This window comes from Oryctolagus cuniculus, chromosome 9 (genome assembly GCF_964237555.1).
Source record: "Oryctolagus cuniculus chromosome 9, mOryCun1.1, whole genome shotgun sequence".
In the NCBI taxonomy this organism is placed as follows: Eukaryota; Metazoa; Chordata; class Mammalia; order Lagomorpha; family Leporidae; genus Oryctolagus; species Oryctolagus cuniculus.
The window spans coordinates 76,072,429-76,081,785 of NC_091440.1; the positions used below are offsets into that span (position 1 = coordinate 76,072,429).

The window sequence follows — 9,357 nt, forward strand, 5'->3', positions numbered from 1 at the left end:
TAAATACACATTATTTTACAATTTATAAGCCATTGCCCTCCTTTCCTTATAGGAGTACATTACATTATCAGAGTGAATAAAAACACAATTGGGCATCTGAAACATGTTTGATAAACAACAGGGTGATGTATGAATTTATCCTTACAGTAAGATGATATTGTTGGGAATGGCTTTGTGGCATGGTGACTAAAGCCACTGCCTACAACTTGGGCATCTCATATGGGCACTGGCTCATGCCCCAGCTGGCCCACTTCCAATTCAGCTCCCTGCTAATGTCCTGGGAAAGAAGTGGAAGATGGCTCAAATGCTTGAGCCCCTGTCACTCAAGTGGGAGACTTGGGTGAAGCTCCTGGCTCCTGACTTTGACCTGGCCAATCCCAGCCACTGTGGCCATTTAGAAACTCTCTCTCTCTCTTTCCCTCCCCCCTCCCCAGCTCTGCCTTTCAAATAAGTGAAATAAATCTTAAAAAAAAAAGTGTACCCAGAAACTTTTAAAAAGATTATATTGTTAAAGTTTTTAAAAATTCTCACAACTAGTTGTTTACTGTTTATTATTGCCTTATTTCCTTAACAGTCTTAGCAGAAAAGTTAATATTTGTAATGACTATTTGATTTCTATACCGATTTTGCCTTTCATATCTCATTGACAGTAATTACACGCACACACACACACACACACACACAGAGTCCTGAGTCTGGGATTAAAGGATTTGAAAATGCCTTCTGGCTGGCGCTGCGGAGCTCACTAGGCTAATCTTCCACCTGTGGCGCTGGCACCCTGGGTTCTAGTCCCGGTTGGGGCACCTGATTCTGTCCCAGTTGCTCCTCTTCCAGTCTAGCTCTCTGCTGTGGCCCAGGAGTGCAGTGGAGGATGGCCCAAGTCCTTTGGCCCTGCACCCTCATGGGAGACCAGGAGGAAGCACCTGGTGTCTGGCTTCAGATCAGTGCAGTGCGCTGGCAGCAACGCGCCGGCCATAGCGGCCACTTGGGGGGTGAACCAACGGAAAAAGGAAGACCTTTCTCTCTCTATCTCTCTCTCTCTCACTGTCTAACTCTGCCTGTCAAAAAAAAATTTTTAAGAAAACAAAAAAACAAAAAAAAAGAAAATGCCTTCTCTTTTTACTATTTCTTTTCCTTCAAGTATTGTAAACAATGTTTTTACTTATTCTAACAATATATTCACCTTGTCATGTTTGAGAACAAGGATTATCTTTGGGGATTACCCAAATTGAACCCAATTCCAATATAATAAAACATAGCAGCTTCTTCTTCAAGGATTACAGATAGTATTTCATTTTAAGAATTCTACTTTGTGTTCTACTATTATACTTCTTGCAAAGAGAAAATGGATATGATACACACTTTGCTCCTTCCTAAGTGGTACTGGTTATATGTTATATGATATGGAATTTTTTTCTATCCTATATATTCCTAACAGCTGACTCCTGGCTATTCCTTTAGAATTTCCACATCATGGACAAACACATGTAATAGAATAGAAATAAGGATTTCACTTGGAGAAGGCTATAAAAATTACTGTATGAGCTGACTAAAGGCTAACTGGACACACAATAATCTAGAAAAACCATAAAGGGAGTGGTGCTGTGTAATGGGCTAAGCCTCCACCTATGGCAGTGACTTCACAGATTGGTGCCAATTCATGTCCTGGCTGCTCCTATCCCAATCCCACTCTTTGTGGCTTGGGAAAGCAGTGGAGGATGGCCCAAGTGCTTGGTCCCATGCACCTGCATGGGAGACCTAGAAGAAGTTCTTGGCTCCTGGCTTCAGATCTGCCCAGCTTTAGCCATTGCAGCCACTTGGGGAGTGAAGCAGTGGATGGAAGACCTTTCTCTCTGTTTCTCCCTCTCTTTATCTGTAACTCTCTCAAATTATAAAAAAAAGAACCCTAGACAGCAAGATTCTAGAAGAAAGCAGAAGGAAATTTTCAAAACATTGGATTTGACAATGAGTTCTCATTATATGACACAAATGTTACTAATCATCAAGTTAACACAAATCAAAGTCAAAAGGAACTATCATTTTGTACCAGTTAGGATGATCATTATACAAAAAAAAAAAAAAAACAAAAATAAAAAGACAAAAAAACAGAAAATAAAAGGTGTTGATGAAGATGTGGAGAGCTTAGAACTCTTATGCTTTTTTTTAATTTCAAAATCGATTTTATTGCAGCCAAAACAGTAGAATTAATTGTATATAACAATCTATTTTATATATATACACATTTTAAGTTATAGGGAATAAAGTTTATTTTGGCAGATAGTGTTAAACAAAATTAAAGTTGCAAACATTAGTAACGTAATTCAACATCCTTAATTTGGTATAAGAGTGACAAATCTTCTTGGTTTCCTGCGTTCTGCTAAATCACCATACCTAAACTGTTTTATAAAACTGATACACTGAAATTTAACTTTATTGCTTTCTCTTACGCTCTGATTCCAAACAAAACTTTTCATAAGCTTCTTCTATCTCTGGGTCCATCTCATCATCAATATCATGCAAGTATCTTTCAAAAGAGAACTTACAGATCACCAGCCCCGGATAAATCTGTTCCATTTTCTTCATAATCTGGGAAAAAATCTTCTCTTTCAAGTAATTCTTGATATTTCTCTTGGTAATCTGGATCAGCTGCAGTGAAAGGAACACCATCAGATGTATAAAATGTTGGCTCATTCATAAAGTAGTTCGGGTCATTCTCAGGTGTTGCTTCTCTGTATGTAGAAATTGCGTGGACTCTACCCCGGTTGCTTGACCGGAGTTCTACAAGTTTCAGGAGCATCTGCTTTACATCTCTGCTGCAGTTAGCATCTAGGACAACATTTTCAATTCTCTGAATAAGTTCTTCCATATCAGTCTTTCCTTTTTCCTTCCAGGCATCTTCCAAAACTGACCCCGTCAACTTCAGTAATTTTACAGCACAAATTAAGTTTTCATCCACAGGATTAGAAAAGAGGGCATTGAGCAACTCGCGAAGACCAACCTGAAGAATATCTGCTCTCATAACCTGTCCATTTGTTCCCTTGATCTCCAGGTTAAGGTAAAGTTCTCCCAGGAAGAGTACAAATGCATGCAATCGTTTTTGAGTCACTTCATCACCTTTTGCAGCTTGATATTTAACTTCATATTCAGTCCGACACCTTTGAAGTAGCAATTGACTAAAGTTGCCACTCTGTGGGCTAATCGTCAGATGATGGGACAAGTAATTACACAGGCGAGCTCCCATGTAAGAGAAATTTGGGATAGACGTAGCCTGTTGATAGATACGTTCCACAAGTTCTTGCAAAGCATCATCTATTGTAACCCAACCATTCAGGGTCTCTACAAACTGTCCAATTTCAGTTTCGAAACTGCCAGGCTGTTCGGTGAGATGATTCAAAAAATCCTGAACATACTCTGATAGAGTGGGATAATCCTCACAACCATCTTCATAGGATTCTGTATAATTAGAATAACCTGATGGGTAAAATTCAGGGGCATTTGCCGGCAGCGTAGACATTAGTACAGGAGCTGCCACCACCTGGGGCTTCGCCATTGCTGACTCCTAGTTCTGCTGTGGGATTTTGTCCTTTGAAGTAGGTGGCGCTCTCAGGGGCCTCGTTTGTTCCCAGGCAGGCCTGACCTACTCGATGGTTCTCCGGAGAGAAATGCGAGAACTCTTATGCTTTTTGAGAACATTAAACAACACAGCTGCTATGAAGAACATTATAAAGATTTTCAAAAATGTAAAGAAGACAGCATATGATCAAGAAATTTTACTTTTTTTTTTTTTAAAAAGAGATTTATTTATTTATTTGAGAAGTAGAGTTAGAGAGAGAGAGATGGAGAGACAGAGAAAGGTCTTCTATCTGCTGGTTCACTCCACAAAAGACCACAATAACTGGAGCTGGACTCATCTGAAGCCAGAAATTCTTCCAGGTCTTCCACGTGGGTGCAGGGGCCCACGTGGTTGCTGGGCCCATCTTCTGCTGCTTTCCTGGGCCATAGAGGAGAGCTGGAATGAAAGAGGACAGCCAGGATACAAACTGGTGCCTGTATGGGATGCTAGCATTGCTGGTGGATGCTTAGCCCACTATTTCACAGTGCTGGCCTTGCAATTTTTATTCTTAATGGTTAATCAAACAAATTGAAAATAGGATATCAAAAAGCTATTCATCTACTCAAATTCCTTGCAGCATTGTTGACAATAATAATGAGGTGGAAGTAACCTAACTTTCCAGGAATGGATGAATAGAAGAAGATAATTGATATATGCAAACAGAATATATCTTACAAAAAGAAAATTCTGTCATATACTATACTGGTAAACATTTAGGACATTATTCTAAGTGAAATAAACCATCAAAATGATAAATACTATGCAATTCCAGTTATGGGGTTACTAATTAGCCAAATTCATAAAAACGATGGTTTCCAGGGTCTGGAAAAAAGGAAAAAGAAGAGTTACCATTCATTGAGTACAGAGTTGCAGTCTTTCTTGCAAAACAAAAAGTTCTACATACATCAGTACTCATGAAGTCAATGCTATTATACTGTATGCATAAAACTGATTAGTTGGGTAAACTTCATTTTACATGTTTTTATCACCATAAAACATATTGAAATATGAAGGATCCAAATGGGCATGATTTATACAACTTAAGCATCAAAAACTATAAATACACTAATCCTGTGATTATAAAGTGGATTAAAATTGTGTTTTTGCAAAAATTAAAAAAAGAAAGGATGGGAGGAAGGGGCTAGAGGGGGGAAGGGAGGGAAATATGGTTATCTTTTTAGAATTATACCTATGAAATAAATGAAGTCTGTTCTCTTCATATTAGTAAAAATTTAAAAAATAGATAACAGCACAAGGAGTCCAAGAGTCAATAGGGGTGGTTAAGACATAGAAATAATTTGAAACAGGAGATAAAGAGAAGGAAAAAGAGAGAGAGTGAAAGAGGGGGAGAAAGATATTATTCTTTGCAGAATAATATCAGCTAATAAGTATAGACAAAAATGGCGGGATTTTTAATGGAATTTTATAGCCACCAATGTACAACCATCACATGTTAGAAAGCAGTATTTCAGTCAACAGCGGACTACATATACAACGGCAATGACAAGATTATATCAGCTAATTATATTATAGGGACCTTAAATTGTGTAAGTGCACTCTTGCATATTCACACAATAACAAAATCATCTGACAATGCACTTCTTAGAACTTACCATCATTGTTAAGCAACAAATGAGTATAACTGATTCAACAAATATGTAAAACTATTGAGTGAAATGTTGTTGAAGAAGTTTTACATGGACCCACAGTACTCTCATAAATTATTCATTATTAGAAACAGAAGAATATTATTTTACAACAAAAAAATCTGGCATTCAACTGCCTAACCAAATGAACATTGTACATCTGTTCATCATTTGATACAACACAAATTACATAATATCACATAGAGCCAAAATATTTAATTTTAATCTAATCATAAGGAAGCAATCACATAAACTCAGAGTGTGTTAGATTCTGCATGACAGTTGGTCTGAATATCCCCAAAAGTCAATGTCAGAAAAAAAGAAAAGAAAAATATCAAATGTTCAGGAAGCTGTTTAGTTAGAAAGACACTACAGAGATGTAAAAGTCAAATGCAAGATATGAATACTGAATATGAAATGTATGTAATTTAATATCAAATGACTGTAGATTTTCATATGTGCAATGATGGTGAAAAAGAGAAATCTTTATTCTTAGTAACTATTTGAAGTTAAAAGATTGAGCAAACAATTTTTGTGTTTGTGTGTGTGTGTGTGTGTGTAGACAGAGACACAAAAACAGAAAGATAAATAAATGTGGCATAATTTTGAAATGCATTAGATCTATATGAAGACATATGAGTTCTCATTCTTTAAATTTTCAAAATTCAAAAGAATGAAAAAATAGTGAAGCAAAGATTTCTACCACAGTTGTTTTGTGAAATAAAGTAGGGAAATATATAGTATATGAGCAAGCTTCTCAAATATACCTTTTATAAATCTCTGCTGATTCACTGAATTTCTACTCCCTGCTGCAAGTAGTACTTTACCTTTTTAATTTTCTCTATTTCCTCTCTTTCTCTCCTTTCACTCTATCAAGATCTCACCAACACATACATATATACACACAGACACACACACACACACATACACATACACACAAATGCACAGCCCTAACTACATTCTTAGCAAATTCCATAGATTGTCCATGACCAATAAAAGTCTTAAAAATTTATGTAACGTGTATTATGAGAAAAGTGAGTATAAATTTCAAACTTTGGTAACACAATAAACATAAATTTTAAAAATTATCTTTTTATTTATTTGAAGAGGAAAGAGACAAAGATCTCTCATCTGCTTTTCACTCTCCAAATGCCAACAACACATAGCTTGGGGCCAGCATGAAGCCAGGGGCTGGGAAACCTACCAAAGCTTCCCAGGTGGTTTCCAAGACCCAATACTTGAGCCATCATCACCTTGTCACCTCCAAAAGTCTACATTAGCAGGGTGCTGAAATTGGGAATGGAATCAAAACTCTAATCCAGGCATGCTGACAAGAAATACAGTTGTCCCAAGTGGTGCCCTAACCACTATTCCAAACAGCCACCCCTAAATTTGTCTTTTAAAACCATTTCTCACAATCATTTTGAAGTGTGTCTATATAAAACAAAAGCTGAATAATTTTCACAACAACTACATTATAACATGACACTGAATATTTCTTTGAAAGGGGTTAGGTTGGCAAGGTGAAGAAAATGCTGAATTCAACCCTACCAATAAAGATAGCAATATAAATACATAGGCAAGGTCAGGTTTCTGCTCTCTCACTCCATCACAAGCAGCCCCCAAACCATGGCTACTCTGCTGGAAATCTGTGAGAATTACTTGCAGAATTGCTGGAGGTTGAGAAGTTTAACCTTCAAACATTGCCAAACCCCTGACCAACTAGATTAGTAACAGTTGTAGTTTAAAAGTTTTTCCCAGTAGAAAAGAAAAGAAAGAACTGATTTAAGAATGGCATAAACTCAAGGGAAATTCAAATGCCCCAAATTACATATAAGTAGTAGAGATACCGCAGAAATCACTTTGGTGCCAAAAGATCAAGGTGATATATGTGCAGGCACACTCTCAATCATGTCAGCTTTGAATGGTGTCTGGAATGGGAGCAAGAAGGGCAACTTGATTGTGGGTAAAACATATTAATTTAGAATGACTGTGTAGATGTTTGTTTAAGAAAATAGGAGACATGGGAGGCAGAACTTTAGCGATAAAGTAAACTAAGTTTACCCCATGATTTATTTGCTAATCTTTTTTTTCCCAAATAATAATCAAAAGTTCTAGTACAAAAAAGTTGGAAAGTTGTAGATGGTATTGTCTTTATTGCTTTATTGGCTTTGAGGCATCATATTTCTAGGCATGACACCATGCAGAGTGTCATGCAGAGAATTATAAATTAGTTTCTGTCTTTGTTGCCTTTCTTTGACTATAGGTGAGGCAATGCTTGACTGCTTTTAAAGCTACCTCCCTCATTTGGAGAAAGATTGAAAAATGAGGATCCATTTGTTTTCAGTAAAGCTAAAAGTGCTGATTTTACGAGTCAAATCCTTCCTAGGAAGAACAAAGTACCCAAAGATATGGGCGTCTCCTTACATTGTTGGTAAAAATATTTCTTACAAAGTATTATTGTGATATGATGCAAAAGGAATGTCCTAAAAGAGCAAATCCTAGCTGATTTGAAAACTGATTATTATCCCTCTACATTTTCAGAGTTTATGTGATCATGTTTGCCTGTTTCTTATTTCTTTTTTCTTTTTTGAAGATTGATTTGTTTGTTTGGAAGGCACTTAAATAGAGAGAGAAGGAGAGACACATAGATCTTCCATCCACTCCCCAAGTGGTTGCAATGACCATTGGCTGGACCAGGCTGAAGCCAGGAGCCACAGACTTCTTCCTGATCTCCGATATGGGTGACAGGGGGCCAGGGACTTGGGCCATCTTCCACTGTTTTCCCAGACCATTAACAGGGAGCTGGATGGGAAGTGGAACAGCCAACACTTGAACAGGTACCCATTTGGGATGCCAGTGCTGCATGCCAGGTTACTGCCACGCCACAAGTGCCTGCCTTGTTGCCTGTTTATTTCTAAAGAAAGATTGATACAACAGATAATTCAGTTGTCACGAAATTGCCATATGGCAAAAGAGTAAATCAACAATAAGTTTAAAGCAAACAGAATATGACATATCTCTCATATACATTAAAAACTAAACCAATAACAATGAAAATGAAACAGAAAAACATAACTAGAATTCTAACTAGAGCTTGATGACTTCTTATATACTGATGAGAAAAATTTCCTCTTATGAAATACAAACATGAAATATTAACAAAATTAATTTAATCTTTTCCCTATTAATAATCAGAATCATGATTAACAAAATTATTAGAAAGTGGCTGGTGCTATTCTTCAGAATGGAAAACTTGACACGCTACTTTCAATAATATGCTTATTTGAAAGAGACATTTATAAAACGAAATTAGATGGAAAACAGCAATTACCATGTCAATGTGTTCCCCAAAGTGTTCTAATTTTCCAATTTATTTTCAAAAATTAATCAAGACAAATTGCTCTTTAAGTGAAAGGCATTGTGCTTTTGTATCCTCAAAGATATAAACCTGTGTTTTAGAACACAGCATGCAACAATGAAATCACTTTTGTTTCTTAAGATATCTGCAGAACAGCAATTAGCAAAACATGTTTGAGCAAACATAAAAGCACCACAGTTATCATGAAGGGTGTTAAAATTGTCCATAATTTTAAGTAATATACATTTGAAACATATCTTCATGATATCAACTGCTTTAGGATGAGTAGTTTGTTAAATCGAATGACAATAAGCATCTGAAAGGCTGCAGTTCATATACCAGGAAGAAAATCTCAAGAGATGCTATAATGAAAAGGTGGTGTTTTTATGATTACATGCAAGAAGTCTAAGAGACTTTTTTACAGTATGCTGTATAGCTCCGGGAGAGATTTGGCCATAAAACCCTTCTGTGTGGAGCCTCCCTAGGGACTTGTGTTCTGAAGGCACACACCACACATTGGAAAGCTTTTCTTCTGGGAAAACAGTAGGCTTCCAACAGTAGTTGAAACATTGGATGTGGATAAGATGCTGATTTGTTTGCTAGGGCTGCAATAACAAAGTACTACAAACTGACTGCCTCAAACAACATTTATTGTCTCACAAACCTTGAGGTGTCAGAGGGTGCTACCTCTCTGAAAATGGTAGTTCAGAATCACTAAAGGTTTCTCTCTTAGCTTC

The 9,357-nt window shown here is 36.8% G+C and overlaps 1 pseudogene; it reads right to left on the reverse strand.

Moving 5' to 3' along the window:
* Positions 1-2,240: 2,240 nt before the first annotated feature.
* Positions 2,241-3,659, reverse strand: LOC100357434 (polyadenylate-binding protein-interacting protein 1 pseudogene; annotated as a pseudogene).
* Between the last annotated feature and the right edge of the window lie 5,698 nt (positions 3,660-9,357).